At 23.9% G+C, this 27,061-nt stretch overlaps 1 protein-coding gene across 2 annotated transcripts in view; it reads left to right on the forward strand.

Moving 5' to 3' along the window:
* The window catches only part of LOC136979563 (synaptogenesis protein syg-1-like), a 292,582-nt gene that overhangs the window by 98,108 nt on the left and 167,413 nt on the right, over nt 1–27,061 (forward strand). The window contains exon 1 of one of the 2 annotated variants that reach the window (XM_067275570.1): nt 6,099–6,218. The exons of the other annotated variant lie outside the window; for it this stretch is intronic. The gene's annotated coding sequence lies outside the window, so the exon portion shown is untranslated. Of the gene's footprint in view, nt 1–6,098; nt 6,219–27,061 lie in introns of those variants that run through there. 2 annotated transcript variants of the gene reach the window in all.

Here is a 27,061-nt window from a genome sequence, read left to right on the forward strand (position 1 = left end):
TTTATATTAAGTCACTTTATTTCCATTTCCCGTATTATTTTTGTTCGTTCTTCAAACTGTACAGCACTCTTCATAGTAAAATGCTTTTAAAGTGAGTTACATGATATTAAACTTTGTTTACCTTAAAAATAATTAAATTTAACCTTTCAACTATAAAAATAAATAAAATAGATTAATTCTAATACAATTTAATACAAAAATAAACTAAGAAAAGCTCTTAGTTAATTTAATAAATTTTTTATAAATTAAATATCTATACAATATAATTTAATTATATAATTTTTTTATTATTTTATTAAAAAGGAATTTAATCTTATATCCATAAAACATCAAAAAGTATAAATAAAACTATATAAATAAAAATGTTCTCCTAAAGTATTTGATCTTAAATTTAATGATTAAAAGGGGGAGACATTCAATAAAAAGTGTTCACTTTTCTCCATTAAAGACAATAGTTCCTATCGGAAACTAACTTTGATAATAGAAGCTTTTAAGTTCTTCGTCGTCTGACTTTGTCCTTTCATTTTAGAAACAAAAGTGTTTATCACTGCATTTCCTTAATGAAGTATCGCATGAACCCATAAGATTCAAGGATATATTCTATTATTGTTCACAGTAATACTATTAACATTTATTTTGCATATTATCAATTTAAACTTAATTGTTTGCAAATGGATTCGAGTTTAAAATTTAGAGGGAAAAAAATCTATTTTTAAAATTTAAGACAATTGCTAATTAAAATTAATTTTTTGTAGTTTTTTATTTTATTCTTCGAAAATAATTTAAACGTATGCAGTTTTTTAATATTTTAATTCTTATTCTTAATATATAATTTTATAAAGAAAAATTAAGAATAAAAATAAATTTTAATCGCATTTTTATACATTATTATTCATAAAAATATACAAATTAGGAAATTTTCAATAACAAAAATTCTTCTTCTTAATACAAAAAATTTATTTTTTAAACATTGAAAAAAATGAAGTGACTTAAATATAAAAAAACTTAAGTAATTTTCTATATCTTTTAGACATATTAATGCATAACTTTTAGAAGAAAATAGCAAAAATATAAAAAAACAGTATAAATTTGTGAAATTTTTAATGCTTTCCGCTTTACTTAAATATATAATTTTAAAAAATTAAAAATTAAATTCACTTTAAACCACAATTTTATACATTAAAAAATATTTTTTATAATATAATTTTGCGTAATATTTTAAAAATAAACATAAAATTTTATAGAAATGAAAGTATTTTTCTTGCATGAAATTTGTATCGATTATATTTAAGATAAAATTTAACAAATTTTTACGAATATTAAAGTTAAAATTTAACATTTTAAATACATAAATTATTTAAAATACATTTTAACTCCGAAAAACATCTAAAAATTTTCTTTAACTTAATGGATATTTTCTCATTAGCAAACTATTTTGCTTGATAGGGGGAAAAAATGTTCTTTAAGAATTCTGATATTTTTTAAACTTACCTTTTAAAAGAATTATCGGTCGATAATTTCTCTCTCCATTAATTGAGATTTATTGAGACAGTGGAATGAAATAAATCATTAAAATAGTTTCTCGGTTCGATCATAAATTTATTTTATTTTTTATCTTTTCTCTTCTCTTTTCTCTTATATAAAGGTTTTTAAAATATTTCTTTAAGATGAGGATGAGAAATCATTAAATTTTAAAATAATTTAAGTGTCGACATTTCGTATTAGGAGGTCACAATCCCATCGGATGTTTCTAGAACTGGTAGTCCAGTAGGAAATTACATCATTGATGCTAAAGTGTGTGTATCGATCTCATTAGGATTGTGTACACCTCCAGGCAACTACTACTCCAACACGTCATTCGTTTCTCTTTACTCTGATTCACAACATGATCGTATCTGTGTATCTGCTATTTGTATTTAAAGATTTATTCATTTGTCTAACAGATTTTCAATTATATTTTTCTTCTTCCTTTGTACTATTTTAAAATATTTGTCCTACATTTAACCGGACTCACGTCTAGTTAAATAGAAGAACAGAACGTCTTTTTTTTTAAATTTTGTAGGATTTTAATAGGCTTGCAATATATAAAAACAACTCGAATAAAATTTAATTTACGTATTAAAATAGCTAATAATTGTTTTTTAATAAACTTTTTATAATTTACGTATTAAATTGATTTTACCACAAGTTAAAGTAGTCTAGATGCAATAGTCTTTTGCGAGGAGGTAAGTAAGAGATTGTTCAATACGTAATTAGGTCTGTAGCCAATTTATAGAGATCAGGTTAGTGGCAAGATACAGGAAATGAACAACTAGAACTAGATTAATTACAAGCAAACTGCAACTGTCAATTCTGAAAAATTTCTCTATACATTATGCTTGATCGAGACCATTCATTATTACATGGCTTTAACATCTCTTCGTCATTTTTTTGTAGTCTGAATAATCTTAATGTTTTCTTTGTGAGGTTAAACTGATAGGAAAAAGTTTCAAATTTCTTTTTTTCAAGTGAGTAAATTTGAATAGAACGAAAGATATATGATGAAGAAGGAAGTTTGCTACAGTTACGTTACAGTCATTTAAAAGTACACACGTAACATCAAGTAATAAAGATATATATAATATTTATTATAAATAATATATCTTTATCTTACACAAAAATAAGAATAAATTATATTGAACATTAATAATATGGAAAAGTAACGATTTAAAACAACTTAAGGCTGAGACTGAATTCCTTCTCACTGATCCATTCGATTAAACGTAGCTCATATTTTCGAGAAAAAATCTTTAAGTCTACAAGAATAAAAAAAATTACCGAGTTTAACTTAAATGTTTTGTTTCAGAAAGCTTTTCAACTCGATTATCATCGTATTGAACTCTTATTTCTGAAGCAACATTCCATCTTTATTCAATACGCTGTCAAATATTTTGAAAAACACTTGAGTAAACGTCCAGCTTACTACATCTTAACTTTCATCCGAACATATAAAAGAGAAATTCTAATCGTTGCGTCAGGTTAACTTTTACCTGTCACGAAGGAAGGTCCCGACGACGTCGACAGGAGATTAAATTCTCCCTCTATCCCTTTCCTCCTTCTCTGTACTACCCGTCAAATGACACACCGTCTAAATATTTCATGAAGATTCTGAAACTGGCGAGTATCTTTTTCTATTGCTCTACTTGAGATATTGTAGTCCTTCAACTCCTTCTTACTAGATGACATTAAATTTGATAAGAAAAAACTGTTTTGAGTCAAAAATCATCAGGGTGTATACTTGAAATGGCAAGAGAGAGAGAGATAAAAATGCGTGACGATTAAATAAATATAATATGACAATCTCATAAATAGATACATATTGATAAGATATAAAATGTCAGTTTTTTCGAATTTTAAATTTTTTCCACTTATATAAACTACACAAAATAAAAATTTATACATATATTTATTTTTATATTAAATATTTCGTCCACATTTTATTTAAAAATATATGTAATTATATTGCTACTTTTATTCTGTGTTGCTTTTGGAGAGTTCATTTCTTTTAGATACACTTACCTATAAATATTCAAGTTTATATTTAAAGTATTACTTCTTTATTAATAAAATTACATCCGATTTTCTGATTAATGTTATCTGAATAGCTTAATAAGCTTTTAAAGCTTCTTTCAGTCTTGTATCTACTGATAAACATCAGAGTAGAAGAGGTGACAGAACTCAGTCAAGAAATTCGGAATGTCTGCATCTAGATAGACTAAGCGGAAGGGAAATGTCTTCTACTCCCTTGTCGGCCTTCATTAGCCAGTGACTTTCTTGTCTCCCACCCAATCAGTGCTTGATAAGACGTTTTGCCGTGCTGCACGGTTAGCAGTACAAGTGAGTGGATCTTAATTGGCTGTGAAGCAACTAGATTAGGCGTTGGTTTCCGGAAGCATTAGTACTTTCAGTCACTCAGTCCATTTCTCTATTTCCGTAGATGATGGCTTGTCTTTTTAGACAATGCATTTCCAGAAAATTCTCAGAACCTCAATGTTTGCCTTAGAGTTAAGTTTTATTATGTTACACCCTTCGTTGCTTAATCCTCTTACAGATATATATAAAGCTCAGTACACTTAAACATTGCAGGCATAATTTAAAAGCATTTAAGAAACTTATATTTCAAATTTTTACAAGTGAATTAATTTTTTTGATTGTATATTATTTCTTATTTCTTAAATTTTATTTTGTCATATTCTCTGGAGATGCTTTCAATGATTTTGGTTCTTTAATGGTTCGAGGAACAACTGCAGATGTCTGCAGCAATATAAAGAAATATCTATCGGATTTTTGAAAGATGTGGCTTTAGAATTTATATATTTTTAGAGAAATTTATAAATTTATTATAGGAAAATTTAATAAATAAATTAAAAACAATAATTTTATTATTGAAGATAATAAAAATTAATTTTTATTTTATTTACAGAATATAATTTATCAATTCTTGATTTAATCATTCTCGAAATGCTTAGTTAACATTAATTTCTTTGTGATGTAAATGTAAAGAAACAGTATTTAAATATTAATGATGAAGATGATGATAAATAGAGTAGCATCACGTTCTGAAAGATTTTGAAAAAATTATCAAAATAATATTCAAAGTTTAAATTAAAATAACCTCTATTCTTAAATCAATATACAAATTAACATTCTTTGAATGTTTATATGTACTTAAGACTATAAAAATCACAAATTTCTCTATACAATTCTTTCTCAAATATATCCGCAATAAAAGTAACCGATTTCTAATTACTTCTACAAAAAACCTAATCGTTTAAAGGTTATAAAGGTAATTAATTATCTTTATAACCTTTTAAACGATTAACTAACCGTTAATTAATTATAGGTTAGTTTTACTTCAGGATATACTATTCAATTTATATTAATAGATTTAATTAACTATATTTGTAAAAAGTACAATAAAAATGAAACAATACACTAAAAGAGACTAAAATACAATGATTTAAACATATAAATATAAATGTTAAAAGTATTTTAGGGTAAATTGGCTTTTGTAATTACCTTTGACAAAAGAATTTTGTGTTGTCTTTATCATCCCTTACTTAGATTTATATATAAAAATGCACTTTTCTCTTCCATGTTTTTAATTATTTGTAGTTAATTGCATTATTTTTTATTTTAATAATTATCTACAAAACCGCGTGTTTTTTTAATATGTGTAAATTTAAAAAGTATATTTTAATATATTAATATAAACATAATTACTTTTTACACTATTTAGTCTGTAATTTTAATTATATTTTTATAGTGTAACGATCTAAATGCGTTAACTGCGTTAATTTTATTCATTTTATACACTCCTTATCTACAGTAAACGATAGAGAATGGGATAATAGTATTTCGAGTAAGCACTTTTGTCCAATTCACTGCCTCTAAGGATCATTCTACGTGAAAGAAACTTTTTGCTATTTAATTATTCAGGATATCAAAATAAGAATTTGTCAAAAAAGAACTTTTTCAATTGACTCTAAAAAAATGCAATCGACGCATCCAAAAAAGTGCAATTTACTTTGAATTCCGAGCATCAATAACTTACAGCAACGATTTTACTCATTAACAAAGATTTATTGACAATTTCCTTATAACAGTATATACCATTATCTCAATATTTAATTTAAATAAATCCTTTTTATTTTTGTTTTTTACGATTTGTCTCAAATATTTGCCAAGCAAACATTAATTAAAACCTAAAACATATATTAATAATTCAAAAATAAATACGAGCTTTTTGGAAATATATAAATTTTCTTCAATTTTTTGATATAATTTACTGGAAATTTATGAAAACGAAAGGATTAATGATCTTAGATCGGGGAGGAGAAAGTGTAACCACGCACACACACACGAGAATATATTAAAATGCCTCAAGAATAAAAGGAGTTAAGTAATTTGTTTCCGGGGGTCTATGAGTTACTCTATGAATATTTAATGTTTTTATATACTTTGCGTTAAGTAAATAAAGATGGAACCGTGTGTTACACACTCTTGCCCTTCAACCACAAGAAGGCGCTGTTGAGAATAAGTGCATCGATACGCAGTCAATGTAGGCAGTTGGTGCGACGGCAGCGCTCACTCTGCTGGTGTGCCTCTAACATCTCAGAACCACTTTAGACGTGCTCTTCGTGATTCAAACTTGAACGGGATAGTCAGCAAACAGAAAGGTAAGCATCATTCTATCCATTTTATAATCTTCTTCATACATCTCAATCTCGTTGCAAAAAGTAGATTACTTGATATATATCATCCCTTTGCAATATTTAAAAAAAAAAAAAAAGACTTAAAAATATATATTAAAATCGCTTCCCCTTTAAGCCGTAATATATAATTTTCCCATCATCGAATGTTTAAAAGTAATTAGCGTGCTCATATATTTAATATGTAACATAATTGGAGTTTCGTGATATGAGACCACCGTTGTTAAGGGCATTCGTGCAACTTTGGTTACTTATTGACGTAAACAGAAATTAAGTTACAATCTAGACACGTGTTTGGATATTCGCTACGCACGTATAGTATATACAATACTTTGATAGTTGCATATTTATTTATTTTTTTAGAGAGAATCATGTGGATGAAACAAACTTTTTCCTATAAAGATAACTATTCGAATGCGTGATAAGTCTTCCATAAAGTTTTTTATTTCTATTTTTTTAAAGTGTAGGATGTAAAACAACGCCAGATGAATGAAATATAAAGTTTCAGCATTTTTTTATTTTTTAGAGAATTAGAGCACGCATCATCATTCTATCTGAAGAGTTTTGCTTTGTGGTATCTCGAGAATTACTAAAAAGTTTTAGGATATTTTATAAATTTCAATGCTTTGAATCAATATTATTGTCATGTTTTTTCAGAAACAATTCGGAAATTTTATGCTTTTCTTCATCTGTAAGCAATCAAAACTTTAAATTGATTTTTAACATGGATTTTTAATCAATTAATATACCGGTTTAATGAAAGATACAATCTTTACCTTGTAATATATTGGAGATTATAAAAGAAAAAAAATTAACTTTTTAAGTTTTGTCGGTTTAAATAATTCTATTTTAGTAATCTTCCACATGATATAATCTTGATTATACTTACATGCATAATCCATTTAGTTATTAAAGTAGATAATTGCTAAAGGAATAATAATAATAATACAAAGAAAGGAAAAAAAAGGAATTTCTTACAGTTTCTCCAATAACTTTACAGAATTCTTTTTTAAATTTGCCAGTGTGCAGCGATAGATTTTTCCTCGTATGCCATTACATTACCGTGCAGCTTATCAGAGTTCTCCCACGTCGACGAGAATTGCAGCTTGTAGAGAACAAACGGTAAGAGGGACGAAACTGAGGACGTCACAGTAATAACAGGCATATCTACTCCTCTCCAAATTGCTGCCTCACACCTGAGAGCCATCGGGGACTGAATCCTCATCGCCTTCTCTAATGTCTGCAGAGAGAGAGAGCGAGAGAGGGAGAGAGAGAGGAGGGTTTACCAGTGGGACACATGTTCAGCCCGAGGGAGCTTCATGGTGATTCACTGCGATTCCCTAAGTTGTACTGAGTGCACCGAGTTTCGCGATTTTCTCTTATACTTCTGCCTGAAACTTTACTTCCAAACCTGAATTCGCATTTTACCTTTATCTATAGATAGAAATAAAGAAGTGCTTACTCCAAAACAAAGAACATTTTTAAAGTATAGAAACTTGAGAGTATTTTCAATAAATAACTTTTAATAATGCCGCTTCAAACGTCGCTTTAAAAATTGAACTTTTTAAAAAAAAAATAAATATTTTGAAATAAAATTCACAAGTTTTAGCACAAAGGAAGAAATTAGAGTCATATGGCTACATGCAAATTTACATTTTCTTTGATAAACTAGACTCTTCGATTTTGTTTATTGGAGAAGAGAAGACTATTTATAAAATTTTTCGATTAACTGTACATCATACTTCTTAAAAATAAAAAAAACTAATCATTTTTAAACTTTGATTATGTTAAATCCATCCATCAAAATTAAATTTACATATTTAAAATCGAGTCGAACGTACTCTACATACATTTAATACTGAGTTAATATCAAAAAACTGTTATTCATGTAAAAGTTTTTTACTGTAAATAATTATTTTATTATCTTTATTTTATAAAAATTTCTATTATTCTCTTTATTCTTCTTGGATATCTCAATTTTATCTGATTATAAAAGTATAATAGATCTATCAATTTTATTTTTCCAACTTAAATACCTTAACGCTATCGATTATTTTGGAAAATAAAAATAATGCATACATGATTGAATAAGATAATTTTTTTAATACATATAAATATAAACTTCTTGTTTAACGCGTTATTGCCTAATCGATTTTTAAAAAATGAATAAATAAAAAGCATATCGTTAAAATATTTTAAACGCATTTTAAAATGATTTTGTAAACATCTTCTATTGTTTGATTTCGGTTCCACTTTCCTTATTTTCGATTAATTAAATGCATTTTTATGTATTTAAGTTATTATTTAATGAGATTTGCTTAAAAATTATCTTTAAATAATTTTTCTTTATATTAATTTTGTTTAACTCTATAAAAACACGTATTAAATTATATTGCCGTAACGAGCGAAGCGTAATCATCAGCATAACCAGCGATAAAGCGATGCTGAAAATGATGTTGCTGATTATAATTTTTTATATTATCATTAATATCTTGTTATATAGCTTACTGTTATTTTTCTAAGAAGATATCTATCTGTTATCATTTCTATCATCTTTAATCTTTATCCGTACATCTTTATATATAGATGAAGCTTACAAAATAAAAGAATATATATATATATTTTTTTCTGTTAGTGTGCTCCAATTTTAGGCATTCTAAGCTACATATTTCTATAAATTAATTTCTAATATTTTGCAACTTAGCATAGTTAATCATTTCGAAACTTTCGAAAGTAATTATACTGTACTTAAACACGAGATGCAAATTAAATTTCCATAATATTTCTAATTCACAAATGAGGTGTGTTTCTCATATAATATTATGTGTCCCTATTATAATTTAAAGTAAAAATTAGTGTCATTGTTAGGCTGTAACGTTATCTATTTACGTTTATATTGTACGTAACGTTAAAAAAGACCACTTAATAGCACTTGAAACAACAATAGAAGACTATATGGGCGGAGTTGGAAGACTTCTTCTGGATCATATTTTACTCAAGGGACGACAACGTGACAAATGGAAGGTAGTCCAATGATGGAATGATTCATGCGTTTCTCTTTACTTCTCTACGCAATCCTTTGCGTTGTATAGCATCCAACAAACTCACGCGCCTCACGCAAGACAAAACGGAAGAATTCAAAGCCGTTGCCTGCACAAGAAGAATTGATAGCCAGTCCATCTGATTAGAGGACCATTTTTCTCTTAACTAAATGACCCAATGCCCCGCCTACACTCCAAATTTAAGAAACAAAAAAAAGGAAAAAAGTACTGCTCGAATCACTACTTAAATCTACATTCTGTGATTGGAACTAATCTTCTGCGTATTGTAGAATCTTTTTTACTGTTTTACGATTCTAATTTTGTTGTGTTTCTAATAAGAAGAATAAGAATATTTTTAAATATCTAAAGAATAATTCATTCAAAAATTGCAAGCTTTGTTTAACCACGAAACAAAGATTTGCGGGATGACGTACCGTCATGTAATTTGCATGCGTTAATTTATGAATATATAAAAATTAATTTAAATCATTTTTAAAATTAATTATTATATTATCCTAGAATGTTTTTAAAGACGGAGTTATAATTTCATTATTTAGGAAAATAATGCGATATAATAAAGGGAGATAAGATTATTTGTTGTAATTCATGATGCATTCGTGTCTACTCCTGATATGAATGATAGGAATCTTGTGCGTGGAGTTCCGCGACACGAAATACAAACACGCCAGAAACATCGTAAATTATTCTTTGCTACTGAGGACACTTCATACAATATTCACTGAAACTCCTCAGCCAATAGAAAGTAGGACGATAACCCAACGAAGGAGCGAATCCTACAATTTCTTGATTAAATTTGCAGTAAGATAGGCATATTTTGTTTCGTAAGAGTTAGATTCTTTTCTTTTTTTCTCGATTCTCAGCTAGCGTAGTCATCACCAGTGAGATTTTTGAGTCATGCACATTTTATTTAATTCTGTTTCTCTAGAATTTGTTTGTAGAACTAGTATTATATAATTTATAGTTTTAGCTAGGGATAAAAATTCGTGTTTATTTTTTTTCTTTAGATTGTTAACGTATACCGTGTCTCTTTATTCAACACGAAAGTAACAAATTTAAATATGTATTACTATTTAATAAATGTATTTTAAAAATAGTTATTTCTTACATATTTTAATCTACAAAAATTGTATTTTTGTATATATTTCTTTAAAATATTTTATGGAATGAATTTATTCAATTATCCTAAACTCTTATTAATTTTATAAATAACTCGAAATTAAATCTTAATAACAAAGTTTAATTATAATACATTTTCTAATTATAGTTGATAAAAATTCTTAAAATTATTAGCTAATGACTTATCAGATGACAAACAAAATGTCTTCGGAGAATGTTTCCAAAACTTCATTAAATATTTATTTCACATAATTTTTTAGTCAACTTAAATAAACAATTTTCTAGATAAGTTTATTTAGTAAAGGTAAGAAAAAGGTAAACTGAAATTGTACCCTTTTAGAAGCAGGATATACACAGTTCCTGTTCTGCTTCTAATTTAATTAGAAGCACCATCACCATCAAAGGAATATACAATATATATGTATATATATAGAAATAGGAGTAGTGATGGTAAGTTACTGTTAGATCATTTATATTCCCGTCAGTGAGAGTCTTGTTTGCAGTAATTGACGTAAGGAGGAACCGTTTAGCTACACGATCAAGAGAGAGAGAGGTAGTCTCATTAAAGGTAGCTTCCAACAGAATCTTATTTAACGCTTGTTTACCATGGATGGAGAAGATGCTGTTTCGTTCGATACACAACTTCTAAATATCGAACTAATTTAAATTTTACTGAACTACTGCCTCCAATTTTCTCGATACCAAACTAAAAAAAGTATATTCTTTAATCGTTAAATTTAGTTTTAATGTTTTAGTTTCTTTTCTTTATTGTTTCAAAGATGCTTTAGTATTTTAATTATTTTCCCATTACGTATCATTATTTGTTGTTTGAAATTAATTTTTTTTAAATATAATTTAACAGTTTACTTTTAAGAAAACAACAATTAAAATCTACCTAGTCATTTGTAAAAGTGGAAAAAATGTTATTTAGAAAGGAATGCTTATTGTTATGTATGTAATTGTAAATCATTATAACTAACAATCTCTGTAATAATTCGTCTCTCATCCAAATTTACGATTCGCATTTATCACTTTACTTAATGAAAAATAATTAAAAGTAAATATATTTTATATAATTATTATTTTTATTTTTTAAAATACTTATTTTTGTATAGGAATCCAATAAAATTAAGCACAAAAATAAATGAATTTTTCACAAATCTATAAATACATTTCTTAATAATCTTCTATCGAATTAATTTTAAATATAACTTATCATTTTATCAAAATTAATATTTAATTCAAGGAGTATTTTTTGTGTATTTTTTGTTTTTAAAAATACAATCGTGATCATTTTTTTCGATTATTAAAGAATGTTTAATTTAGAATTTTAAGACGTTTAATGTGTGTGTATTTTTTCCTTTGTTAGTAGGAAATTGATTCGATTTGAATAATTAAGTTTTGTGAATTTTCCAAAAAAATGCAAAGTAAAAAAGCACTGTTGCTTGGCTTTTTTAGAAAAACACAAATCGGCTGGAATTCTCTTTTCATCTCGGAAAAAAAAAAAAAATTCTACGATTTAGTATGGAGATAGTTGTGGACAGTTGGTGGTCCAATGTCTAAAGTTACCTTTTTCTTTTCATTTCTAGATAAGACTATTTCCTTAATGCTTTTCATTCTTAGTTTAATAGAGTTCTTCTTTCCATTTAATTAACACAGAAAGAAACGGAAGGAGGGGACTTCAGATAAGATGTCTGTATTAAACATGGAGTAGTTTCTTAGCAGATTCTTGAAAAGAAAATGCAAAAATTATGTCTTTATTTCCTACTTTCCACTTCGATAGTTTTCTGCGAGAATAAACCAAATTTCCTTCTACTTAACAATTTCCCTTGATAATTTTTATTCAACTTAAAATATAATTTAGAAAGCGAATACATGCTTTACTTATATATTTAATTTAATTTATCTTTTACTCGTTAAAATCTAATATTTTGCTTCTCAAAAAATATAATAAATAAATAAATAATATTATAAAATATTTTTTGATTATCTTTTATTCGATACTCTTATCTAAAAACACAAAAATTCAAGTACGAGATAATCGAAAAATGGATTATTTTATTGTATTTTGGCATTGTTACAGAATCAAAGGGTTATTTTATGAAAGTAACCATTCGATTCTATAAAATTTTTTGATAAAAATATCAAAAAATTTTTTGGCTAAACAACAATTTCAAAAATGGCTTTTAGCCAATATAAAAAAATAAAAAATCTTTTTATCTAGAAATTCTATATAAAATTTTTAAAGTCAATTTTCTCGTTTTTAAACCAAAATTTTCTGGTTAATTACTTTACAAAGTATTGATTATACATCTTAATTATACCAGAAAATTAAAAACCTATATACAGGGGGTCAAAAATCAGTTAACCAGGTTTTGTATGTTTAAAGGCACACTTGTGTGGTTTTTCTTTTACAAATCACTGGAAATATAATAAAAAATATAATTAAGTATTTGAATAAAATAGAAATTTTTTCTATATATATCTTCTATACATTTAAATACGATTAAATATATTTAGATATTTGAAGAGAGTAGCAATTTAATTTTTTCGATAATTATCTGATTTCTGGAGTATCCTGAATATATTAAATACATATATAAATATAACAAATTTTATGGCTTGATCTTCTCATCTCTTTTGACAATCCACGTAAAAGATTCCTTGGTATAACGATAATTAAATTAAAAGAATTAGTTTAGAGATTATTAATATAAATAGTTATAGTTATGTATAATGCTTTAAGTTTGTGTTTGTTCTGTCTGGTTATATTTCTCTGGACAAACTAACCATGTTTGTCCATTGTCCAGATATCTGATCTAGATAAAGACCAGACAAGTTCTATTGGTTGATAAAAGACGATAATCAAACAACCTCTTATCTTTAGCACTTCTCTTATTAAATAATGATAAATGGAGCGAAGTTAATTTGACAACACTCTAAACGTAAAAGAGATTTCACAAGATTTCAAATTAATCTCTAACGTTATTAATTAATTTATATGAAAATTAAACAAGGTGTTAGTTAGCTTATAAACAACTCTAAATTGTTAAATATTTTAGAAGATATTTGCGTTATAATTTATTATTTTACTCTATAAATTATTAGTTTGCTTAATACTTCTTTGTGGAAATGTAAAAAGAATATCAAGCCAACAATGATAAGTGTATAATTTAGGTTTATAATATAGTTTTATATAGGTTTACAGATTTATATACGTTTACGGGCTTATATAGATCTATGATGTAGGTTTATATATCATTTTCATTGGTATATAATATATTTTTTGTGAATAATTCGTCTGAAAAAATCATTAAATTATACTTAAAAATAATTAATTACTACATATTTTTGATAAAATTTTAATTTGTTTATTTTACGTAATTGAATTTTCTAAATGACGGTTACGTTGGTTATACGTCATATTATTTGATATGAGTTTCCAGTAATGGTTATGATAGGATTATCCTTTAAAAGTGACTCTAATAATGGAAAAAGGCTTAGAAATTAATTTAAAATAGCCTAATTTTAAGCTTTAAATTTGAATGGGATATGTAAAACTGCTTATGAAGCATGCTATTAAGTTTTATAGTGAAATAATTTAATATTTTTCAATTAAATCTCCAAAATATACGTGTTAAATTCTAAATATATCGAAACGTTCTTAAACATTATTATTATCTGAAATGATAACTTGGAAACGATCAGAAACGCTTTCAAAATATAAAATATTTTTAAAAAAGTTTTCGATGTATTTTTAAGATATAATTTTTCATTTCCGGGATTTATTAATGCGATTTGGATTTAAATAAGTTACAAATTTATAGGAAAAGATTAATATAAATTATATAAATATTTTACGGTATTTTTATATGATTTATACTTCAAATAATTCAGTTACTTATATCGTTAAGACAGTAAATTTATAATAAGAAATGTTTCTATCCTTATGTACTAGGATTATCCAGATCACATTAATCAAATTTATATCCTATAAAATTATTTAAAGATAAATTTATTGTTAAAAATATATACTGTTAGGTTAAAAAATATCCAATTGTAAATCAATAGAATTTTTCAAATTTTTAACTGTTTATACTTTATTAAAAATGTATTATCGTATGTTTTTTTAAATAAATCATTTTTTTCAATTTACTTTAATTATTTATTATTATTTTTTACTTAGAAAAATCTATTATAATAAATATTATTTTTATCCACATAATACTTTAAATTTCTTTCATAAATTCTGTTAAAATGTTGAAGGTGTATTATCGAAATTTTATAAGGAAATATATTAATATAAATAAATTTTGTTATTTTTAAGGGTCTTTATATATTTTCAATTTAATTTACAGAAAACATTAAATTTAATAGTTTTCTTTGATAAATTCAGCATTAATCCAAGAGAAAGTTTTGTTAATAAGTTAGTTATTTTAATTAAATCTAATGGATTCAAAATTAAAAATTATGGTTACAACTAACAAAGAAGCATCTAATGTTGGATAAAATAAGTGATTCAATTAAAAATAGAATAATGCATAATTAAAATATGTTCAAGAGAAATATTTCTTTATGATCAACATTAACTTCTCGACTGTACTAATAAGCAAATCCGTCCAGACATTTTTTCCAATTTAAGTGCCTCCGGGCTTAAAATATATTTAGAAAGGGGGATGATATACTAAATAAATAAATACGAAACATCCCATCGTAAATTTAGTTAAAAATAATCTTGTCAGACCAAGAAGTGTCGACCGTATCATGTAAATAAGACGATATGTTAAGTCAAGTGGAAAGACAGATTTTTACAATTACACCCTTGTAAAAAATATATATAAAAAATATTTTTTAAAGTTAGAAAAGATATTAAAAATATAAATGAAATTATTAAAATATTTTTCAAGTTTTAAATATTATTATAATAATATAATTTAATAAAAATGTAGCACTTTTTCTATTTCTTTTTTAAACTTAATTCAGATACATAAAAATATTTAAAAAATATTAATTTAAATACGTAAAAACACAAAAATCTTTTACTTTAATTTATTCTTTTAATAGTAAATTTGGTTATAATAAAAAATCTATTTACTAAGTTAAAGGAAATTTTTGCATTCTTTAATGAAAACTTTAATAAAAATTCAAGAAAATTTTATCTAAAATTTTTCTTTTTCTATAATATTTTTAATTTTTATTTATTTTATTAGGTTTTAATCTTAGGAAACAGGATGAGTTTTTATTTATTAATTTAATTTATTATTTATGTATTGTTTTAGATTAAGAATTCGCTTGTAAAGTTAATTGCTGTATGATTTCCTAATCCCGTAAGATTGATGCATTTTGAATATTCATCAATCACGCGTAATGATTTCTTTATTAAAGAATTTCGAAAAATACTGAACAAAACAAAACTTTACATAAATATATATATATATAATACTTTTTTCTATAAAACCATAAATAATTGAAGTTATATCAAATTATATTTCGGATTCTAATAGAATATAACTAATATTAGAACGCAGGTGAATTTCTAGATATAAAGGACATACAATTCTTTTTTCTTCATTGTTGGTAACAGTAACCACGTTTCTTGTCACCTGTCAGTTCCACAAGATTGTCACGTGCTCTAAGCCATCAACATCGAAAATAGTGAAGAATAACAGAACTCGTGTCTACAGCATGCTGTGTTACCCATTTCTGCAATTTCGCTGTATGCACTGAACTTAATAAGAATTCTGTAATAAATATGCAAATAAAATTTAATGTAATTTAATCTCCATTCTCTTTACAAAATTTTCTATTCAACATTTAATTTTGTATAAATATTTTATCAATAAACTAAAGTTTTAACGAATAATTCTCGTAACTAAGAACTATTTGATATGAAAAAAAAACGGAAAATTTTTAATGTTATCGATTTATCAATACAGATTTTAAAACATGTTTAGAAATATTAATATAAGTAATATTGTTTCTTCAATTTTTAAGTATGCTTTTTATCATTGCAATCTTACTTAAGAAAATCCATTATATCTTGTTTGTTTTGTAAAGAAAAGTCAATTTTTCTAAATTTTTATTTAAAATGATGTATTTAAAATTTTATAATAATAAAAAAAAATTTAAAAATATTTAGATTTAAAGCTATTCTGTTAACTCAAATCACATATTCCATTTTCTTTATTACTTATATATAAAAATATGTTTAGAAAAGTATATATCATCGAATATATTGTATTTCTGTATTCAATGATGTATGCTTTACATCATAAAGATGAATAATGATCTATTATTTATAATAAAAATGTTCGAATATTAAAAAATTGAAGTGATCAAGTATGAATATATAAGTTTATCGTGTTTCTGAATGGATTTTAGACATTTTATATCATAAAACTCTTACAGAAATCAACTAAACTATGCTGTATACTTAAGAAAAACATAAATAATTTTAATTTAATATATTTAAATCTTTTATAAGTTTAATAACATTTTACTACGTTTAATTAATTAATAAATTCAACAATTCTTCAAAATAGCTATAAGATATTTAATTTTGATAAATTATATCATAATAAAATTATAATTATTCATTAAATATTTGTTTCTTAAAACTATAATATTTAATAATTTAAATATTAAATATTTTATGAAATAAATTTAGATATTATAATGCAGATTCTTCTTGTCAAAATTAATAAATCTTTCAGTTTATTAATGTAAATAGCTAGTAAAATTCGGTATTAATTTTTATATTGAGCGATTAGTATTAATAAATTTTATATTTAAAAAAAAATTTATATAAAATTAATTTTTTATAAATTATGCTTATTAAAGTTTAGAAATGAAGTGAAAATTTGTTATTATTTAAATATTGAGAATTGTTATTTCGAATTACAGTTATAACTAGTTTCTGAAAGGACGAATGAGGCCTGAATTGTTTACCTTTATAAGCATTCCAGATCATTCAGGAACAAATGAAGTTAAAAAAATTTTATTGTATGTTTTAAGTAATAGAATTTAATGAAAAATGAATGTTTCCTTTCCTTAATGTGTAAGAAAAATTTAATAGAATGATTAATTTGTAAGAAACGTTTTGAGGCCTAGGCTAAATGGGCTCCTTACATATCTGGAGGACACTTCTCAATTTATTATAGTTGGGTTCAGTGGCACAGCCGAGGATACAAGACAGCAATTGTTCCCTGTTACTGATACATTTTTTTACAATAGAAGTTTGTTTATATGTAAGTGTAAAAGTAAACTAAAACCAATCGCGGCGTAAATTTAAATCATATAAGCTGTAATTTTCGAATATACTCACTTCATTTCCTTACTTTAATTAAATTATAACTTTTAAAGTTAATTTTATAATGCTTTTTATATTTATGTTTAACTTATTCATTGAATAATTTGAATTCATCGCTCATATTATTCTCTATTTAGTTAAAATATTTTAGTAAAATTAATTAACTTTAAAATTTCACGCAGTTTGTACGTTTGTCTATTCACAATTGACTTTTGGTCATTTGATATTTATATTAAAGAAAGTTTATTTTATATATCATTAATAATAAGTTTAAATTTGTTATTAAGTTAAGTATCATGTTTTTCATCTCAAAAAACCATCGAAAACAATGATATGACTTACTATCTAAAAAAAAAATAATTTTTTCCCATTTAATTTCTCGTATTCAAAAATCAACTTCCATAAAATGATAAGAGTTAACAAAAATATATTTTTGGCTAATAAAATTTCGGTTGACATGACATAAAATTATCTCTTCATCCACTTAATTAAAGTTGATTTTTTTAAATGAGTGCTTTATATCCATATATAAAAATTTCTTTAAAATTTTCGTAGGAAGTTACACGAAATATCTATTATTATTTTTTAAAAGTTTTACATGATTATAAATTTACAAAAAATTTTTAGATAAATCTATATTTAATATACGTTAAGGTTACGATTATAAATTTATTTTAAAATGTAATTTTAACATGAATTTAAATTAAAACAAATTAAATTATTTATTAATCATGTAAAAATTGTTAAAGTAATTTTATTAATAAAATTCATAAATATTTTAATAAATTACTAATTTTTAATATTATTATCAAATTTTTTAATAATTTTCACATTAGTTAACATGATAAATTTTATCTTAAATTTTAAAATAATTATTTTAAAAGAATTATAAAAATAATTATTTAAAAATAATGATTATCACTTAATGAAATATTCAAAAATAAATTTTTTAAATTAAAATTAAGATAAAATTATTTAAAGGTTTAAAAGAAATGCCTGTCGAGGAGGTGAAAGAATAAATAAATAAATAAAACTTGCATTTTTAAATATTATTTATTTATTTTTTAAGTAAAGTTTAGAACTTAAAATTAGATTTTTATCCATAATTTACTTATCGTAAATTTTTCAGTTTTGTACTAACAAGAAAAATAATGATTCGAGATGAAGTGGAAGAAAATTAATTATTTTAGCTATGACTGTTTTGTAAATTAATGATAAAATGAAACTTTTCAATTAAATCAACTTCACATTTACTTTATAATCATTATGTATGAAAAATTTATAATAAAAAAATGAATAATAATTAAATATTCCGAAATAATCATAAAATTAAATAACAAACGTAAATTATACAATAAAAAAATATTTTAAATGAATTTATACGGTTTAAATTATATATTTTAACATTAAATAAATATATTTTAAATTATATAATAATTATTATATATTTGTTATGAATATTTTAAATTTAACCGTATGTATTTTGGTAATTATTTAAATAAATGTTTTTTATATTAAATGTATAAAACAGAATATAAATATTTTCGTGAATGTATTTAAAATTTATATATAAGCTATACTAAATCCAAAATTGTAATATTCTGAAACAACTATAAAATTTCTGAAAAAGAAAAAGTTTTGTATAAGTAATCCCTTAATTAAAGTTACTTCGGAAACAGAATAGGCATTACATTTTTCTTTGATGGCAAATTTGATTCTCACTTTACAAAATCATCTACCAAGGCTATGCTACATATGGATAACATTCATTCTTTGTGCAACAGATTGAAAATATCAAACTTAGAAATTTACTTTAACTTTTACAATTTAATTATTGCATCAATAATATACGAAGTAAGTACTACTTAGGATTTATAAACTAGAAAAATTCCATATAATATTTAAAACGAAAAGTAGATTGAAAGAACGGTGTGGGATATGTACTAAAGTAATAGAATATGGTCTTCTTACTTCAAAGTTTTTTAAGTTTAAAATTAAATTTTTTTATCGTCTAAAATCAAAACTACGAGGAAAACTCCGCGATTTTATATCAAGTAATAAAAAGTAAAAATGTTAGATAAAAATCTAATATTTTGCCATATCGAATTAAATAAGTTAATGCATCTGTTTGGAGATTCAATGATTCTTTTAAAGACTGGTTTCCTTAATTGGAAACGGAACTATGAGTTATTAATTAATTCTGCAATTTCTCGTTCTGTAGCATTTGATCAAAACTCACTAATTAAGTCTAAATATCATCCCTGGTACATAACAAGTTTAGAGATTTCCAGTTACCACTCATACCTCTTTCAACCAATAGCATAAAATATTAAAAGATTAGTTGCACAATTGCATCTTAATAAAGAATCTATATATAGAGAGAATGTCTGCATTAAATTCTTTAATCAAAACCGTTTGTGACGCAACAAAACTGAAATTTCTTCGGATCATTTGATGTATAAGAGTAACAAAATAAATTAAATATGCATTAATTATAATATACTAAAAATAAACATCATCACAATGCCAGGCTGCAAGTTTTAATCATATTCTTACTTTATTCAATTTAAATTACGTTTTTCATCTCAAATGTGTAGTGTCTTGTTCCTGTACATCATACTTTTCCTGAAAACAACACAGTCATGACGGTCATCTATGTAATACCATTCAGGAAATTTTTTGAATTGAATTCACATAACTATCAATTTAGATCAAAAGCAAAAGTTTGTTTATACAGTTAATCGGGGTCTCCTACCACGAAGTTTTGTATGACTGGTCGCGACTTTCACCTATCTAACATCTCGAGATTTAGTTAGGACAGACACACAGACAGCAGACGACAGAAGGAATTTATAGGTCTGCAATTTTTTCAAATTGTAGCCCAATCAATTTTTCAGCCAATAAGAATTAGGGAAAATTACTAGAAAATTTATAAAGAATAGAAATGTATAATATAATTTTTTGTAAGAATATTAAAAATGTTAATGTAATATCAATAGAGTAATAATATGTTATAGGAAACTCTTATTGTTAATTATTGAACTGCTGTATGTAACTAATTCCCTGTGACATAGCTAACCCTAATGACAATAGATACTTATTATTAACTTTTAAAAATATAAATAGTTATATATATAAACATTAATCATTTTTTAATATTAAAACTTTTATAAATTAAAATTTACTATAAAATTCTTGATATTGAATTTTCAAAAAGATGCTTATGAATTTTTGTAAATCTTTTAATTAAAAAATATTTTTAAATAATAATGATTTAAATAAATTAATAATCGATTTTTATTTTTATACTTAAATTAGAAATAATACAGCATGAAAATCTATATTAAGACGAATCTCCACTTTTATAGGGATTTTCAGAAAAAACTTGAATGATAATTGGAAGTAACAGGGTTTAAAAGAATTTATTAAAGAATAGAAACGTTAATAATTCATTTTAAATTAGATACGATTAATTTTTGTATGTTTATTTTCTATTTAATTTTAATTCATATATTAAGTAAGTAAGTAAGGTTTATTGTACTAGGTGTAAACCTGTTACAAAGTGGGTTACAAGAAGATATTCACAAAAAGACAAATATATAACTTCACATATCATAGTACTTGGCTATAACAATCCTTTACACAGATTATAGAAATAATTAATAATTACAATTTATAACCATATGGAAAAAATTACATAAAATCATTATCATTGCTCTTGACCGTCTTACGGAGGTTGTATTAATCTTACAACTCATAAATTCGTCTATGACAGGAAATTGGAAAATTTTTAAATAATATTATGAGATATTGTGTTCTCTTTATATAGTCTTACGCCATAGATCTATATAATAACAATGACACAAACACATCATTAACCCTTAATATTCCTATTTTCATAATTATAACAATCATATATCTATTGCTTCTATCATTCAGGTTGTTCACTATTTCGAAAATAATCAGATACTATTAACCAACATTCAATTGAAACACTGTATCCAGGTTGATATCATATGAATATTTTTGGTTATCCTTAATGTAGTAATCGTCTCTTATGATTATTCTATTTCCATTGAGTTTTTCCTTTCTGATTATTGGTAATAATTTTTTTTCCTCATTCTTGATCTTTTACATGGATCTGTAGTGAATATTATTTTAGCTTTCTCCTTTTTACTGAATTTATTTTCCTTTTTTCAAAACTCTCTAAGAATCAAGTTTCTATGAAATAAGGAGGCTACTGAGATTTTCACTATAGGCTTACTCTCGCCATTAGTTAGCCTAACAACACTTTCTGTACAGCTATTAGCTATTCCCAAATTTTTTCTAATGTACTGGTCAATTTCATTTGCGTAATCATGTAAATTGAACGGGAAATTAATAATTATAATATTCCTATTATTTCTCTCGTTAATCAATTTATCTATTTCAAATTCTATTATACCTTTAATTTGGCGATTGTTCTTGGATATCATTTCTATTTCTTCTTGTTGAGATAGCTTTGTCAACTTTCCATGAAAATAATTATTTTCTTCTTTCAGTAAATCAACCTCTGTTTTAATTTTTGTAGTTCAATATGAAGTTTGAAAATTTGTCCTGTATTAGTTGATAAATCGATTTCAATGTGTATTGGGGTTCTTCCTGCGCCTGTGGTTCTTTATCACTGGCTATTGCGAAATAATCGTTTATTTTCGTAACTCTTGTAGTCTCGGGACTGTTTTGACGGATGTCTTCTTCTATTTGATAATAATCTTCACTACGAAGATGTTTCAATTGTTTTCCATTTTCCTTTTCTTGGGAATTGTCTTTACGTGGTCTACCACGTTGCCTTCTTTGCACGGTAGCTTGACTCATTTGTTGAGGAGAACGGAACCAAGATTCGATTCTATCCCGGAAATTAATAATAACAATATAATTAAGTCTAGGGATAGTCTACTCACAAATATCCACTTCCGTGAATTAAACATATTCCAACTATTTACAGCTTCCACTCACCAATACACAACACCAGGCTCTACTCAAAAGCTCACCAACACCACTGAAGACCAGTCCACTCTCCATTAGATATAATTAATAAAAAATATAAAATAAAAGTGAAATATTAAAAATTTTTACTAGATTAGCGTTAGAGTACTCTTTAGATTTGGGATATTTGCTGTGATAAAATATATATATATATATATTCTCACCAACCAAAAGAGACTTTGGATTCTTTTCCAAACACTAAATTAAAATGACTCCAGACTATTTTAATCGAATTACTATTATTATAACGTAATTATTTAAAATTATTATTTTTATAAAGAAAATAACATTTTTTTTTAAATTAAAAGGTTGAAGTTTAAAGTTAATGTTAAGTTTTATTATAAAATAAGTAATTTTATTCGACAATCTTTTTTTTTTTTACTATAAAACAGAGAGCGAGAATACCATTTTTATAGATATTCTAAGCAAAATTATCAAAATTTTTAGTAAATTTATGAAATACCGTACCGCAAAGAATTCCAGGTATTCTTTATGGAAAGAATGGCAAAGTATATCCTGAATTTAATAAGAATTATAACATTAAATCTCAAAACGCGAGGAAAATGTCTCAAATTCGAATGCGGCAATTTTATTTAAGCTGTTTTTGATATAATTTCTCTTAAATTTAAAATATATATATCTAAATACATATAAATATATTTATCTTGCATGATTAATTCATGCGAATTTTATGGTATCTCATGCATTCCATAATGTTATTGAACTTGCAATATAAAGAAATTCTTGTTTTGATTTAAAACATCATTTCTTTTTTATGGAATTTTGAGTTGTCATATAATAATAACTATTTTCTGGTTTAAATCAACCATTAAATTGTTATGTTATGATGATGATAAGGTCGTTTAATGGAATTTTTATCCTGTCGTATTCCTGCATTCATGAATTCTATTAAATTTTATTAAGTAGAAAAGTATCATTTGCCATGAATATTATCTTGAATATTTTTATTTTATATTTTATAATTTTAGATCTTAAAATAACCTTTTTACTATAAGAATATTTTTTTGTATAATTAGTAACTTTTTTAATTGAAATGTTTATTACTAAATGAAAAAGTTTATTTATTTAATAAAATTACTTAAAATACACAGATTTATTATATTAAGTATATAAAAATTTTATGTAAGAGAAAAATTATGTGCAATCGAGGAAATAAAAAAATATTGCATTATTTTTATGATTTTTTATACTTTGAATTCTTATTTTATCCAAAATTTCTTTAAAATTTCGTTTTATAAAGCAGAAAACACACTTTAAACGTATAAAAATAATATATAATTAGTTTTAAACTCAAAAACCTATTTCAAGATACGAAAAATTAGGGATATTTTATATTATTCACAAGCATTTACTGCATTATTATTATTTTTTTCTTCGGACTTTTTAATGCGATTTCAGTAACATTTCTTTAATATCATGCTCTACAAACCTGAAAATGTGGCTTTAAAAATAAACATCTAAACTATAACAACAAATAAAATAAAACAAAATAATCTACTTATAAACTAGAAAATTAGAATTATTTTGCTTTATACAGAAACAGATTATGGCACCATTTTTCATGTTTCTAATGTAATTTTGGTCGTAATTTCTTTAAAATTGTGCTGTATAAACCTTAAGTTACAGATTTAAACATTTAAAAATAATTTACAATTAATATTTAAACTTAAAAATTTTGTTTTATAAAACGAAAAATTGGAAATATTTCTACTGTTTTTAAATAAATCCAAATTAGAGATCTAAACTTAGAAGTTTATTTATTTTATTAAATAAAAACAATCTCAAAAGTTACAAATAAAAACATTTTATTCAAAAATTTTGATTATATTGGAAAAGTATTTAATATTTTCTTAAGTTTTTTATTTTAAAAATCATCTAGAAATGATTTCTGCAGAGTTCATTTACAAAAAAAAAAAAAAAACAAATTTTCATCAAAATATTTTGATCAGAAACTTATTTTAAAAAATAATAATTTTTTTAACAATTGAAGTATCATATATAATATTTAATTTAACATTTTTTAACATTAGATATCTTGAGCTATAAACGAAAATTTTCGATTAAAAAAAATATATAAAAAGATTAATGACAAGAGTTGGAATGAATAATATTTTAAAAAATATAATTCAAAAAAATTATATATACATTTTTTAGATGTAAAATATGATTACATTTATAAAAGATTACTTAAAAATTTTTCAAACCGGCATTATTTAATTAAAATTCGTGCACGAAAATAGAGCTTTCTTAAGAAATATACAAAGCGAATTTATTAAATTATATGATAAATAATTATATTATTTATTTTTTTTAATTATATAGTTGAGTTATTTTTAATATTTTGTATAGTAAATTAGTTTAAAATTTATTTTAATTTATATAAATTTCCCTCGTGTTTCAATTTTATTTTTTCTTTTAATTTTTTATGTTAAATTTCAAAAATTGTCTTAACTAGATATAATAAAATACTTTCTTTTTTTAGTACCGTTTAAATTGATGTTTTTCTTATAAAATTTTAATTTTTGTGAAGAAAATTGTGTTTTTTAAAATCAAAACTGTTGATTTAAATGTGCATTTTATTATTTAAAGTGATTTTATACAACAAATACTCACTGTAACAACAAATCTTCACTGTAAAGCTGAATCTTAAAATATTATTTATATGAATTCAATAAACGTGCTTATCCAATTTTTAAGCAAATTTATGAGATATTAAAACATATCAAGATTTTAAATAAAATTATAGGTACAAAACTTATTTAAAAATCACATAAATTAATAAATCATAAAAGATTAACGAAGATAAGTGTGGTTAGAATATTCATAAAATAATATTTTACGCAAAATTATTAAATTTCTGAAGGAAGATAATTTTATTTTTATAGGATTTTAAGTATAAAAAAAGTATATAAATTAATAAAGAATATAAGCATAGTGCAAAGAATTGTGTATGGATAATTATAAAACATACGTTCTAAACAAAAGTATTCTACTAAAATTTGAAGTAAATTTCGGAAAAATATTAAGATATTTTTGTAGGATTTTAATTATAAATCTCGTCAAAAACACGGAAATTAATAAAATAAAAAATAAATTATGAGTAGAATAAAATATGATTAGTTAATGATACATTATGGTGTTGTATAAGAATTCTAAACATATGATCATCATTGTAGATTCACTAAAGTGGAAGTGTTGAATCAACAATTGCTCTAATTACGTGCAAAGCAGGTATACACCTTTTCTCATTTGACAATTAATCCTATAATATGTGTGAACGCAAACCGCCAAGATAGGTGTTTGCTGCTTGATATCATTAGCTGCAGTTTGCTAAATTTAGCTTGTTAGTAAAGGAGTTAAGAGAATACAATACGAATAAATTTTATCAAGTATTTGTAAATTTATAAATCAATATACGTATGTACACACTATTTTTGCATTTTTTAAAATCATAAATATGTTATATAACCGAATAATTGTAAATATTTTAATGAATAATTAACAAGTTAATGTTTACCATGTTTGAAAATCATTACGTATCTTATAATTACTAATGATACATTGTTTCAATAATAATAATATTAAAGTTAAATTTCTCTTTAATACGTTCATAAATTATTAAACTATGTGGAAATTAATTTTGATGGATTTTTGATGGTTTTGTTTTAAAGAATTTAAAAACAAATTTACATTAAATTCGAATTTAATAGTTTTTGAGAGATTTTATATTCTGATGCAATTTAAAAAGTAATTTTCATAAATATTTATTATTTTGTTATTAAATTAATTTCTTTCTCATCATTATCATCAACTCCATCAACACCTTATTTTCATCAATACTTTTTTATTATGAATATTACTTTAATATTACTTCATCACTTCTTACCAAGGTCAGAAGCAGCACTTTTTCTGTCCAGCAGAGAACTACAGAAGAACGTCAATACCATTAACATTATCATCGCTATCATCATCATAAATTATTTATAATTTTTTATAACCAGAATTTAAAATCTTAACATAAATAAATATAGTTTTAAAGATATAACAAATGTTTAAATTATTTTTTAAAGTAAAACTATTTTATCAAATAAATAACCTTAATATTTTTTTTAAAAAATGTTTAGTTTATTTAATTTTTACATCCATTTTAATTATTTATATTCGGAAAATTAAAAAAGAAGAATTATTGTTTACCATTTTATTACTATTTTCTTTGAATGATCTTGAAATCTTCATTTCAATAAATGAAAAAATAAAATTATTGTAATGACTCACGC

Source organism: Centruroides vittatus, unplaced genomic scaffold, assembly GCF_030686945.1.
Source record: "Centruroides vittatus isolate TY-2023 unplaced genomic scaffold, ASM3068694v2 contig_628, whole genome shotgun sequence".
NCBI classification, from domain to species: Eukaryota; Metazoa; Arthropoda; class Arachnida; order Scorpiones; family Buthidae; genus Centruroides; species Centruroides vittatus.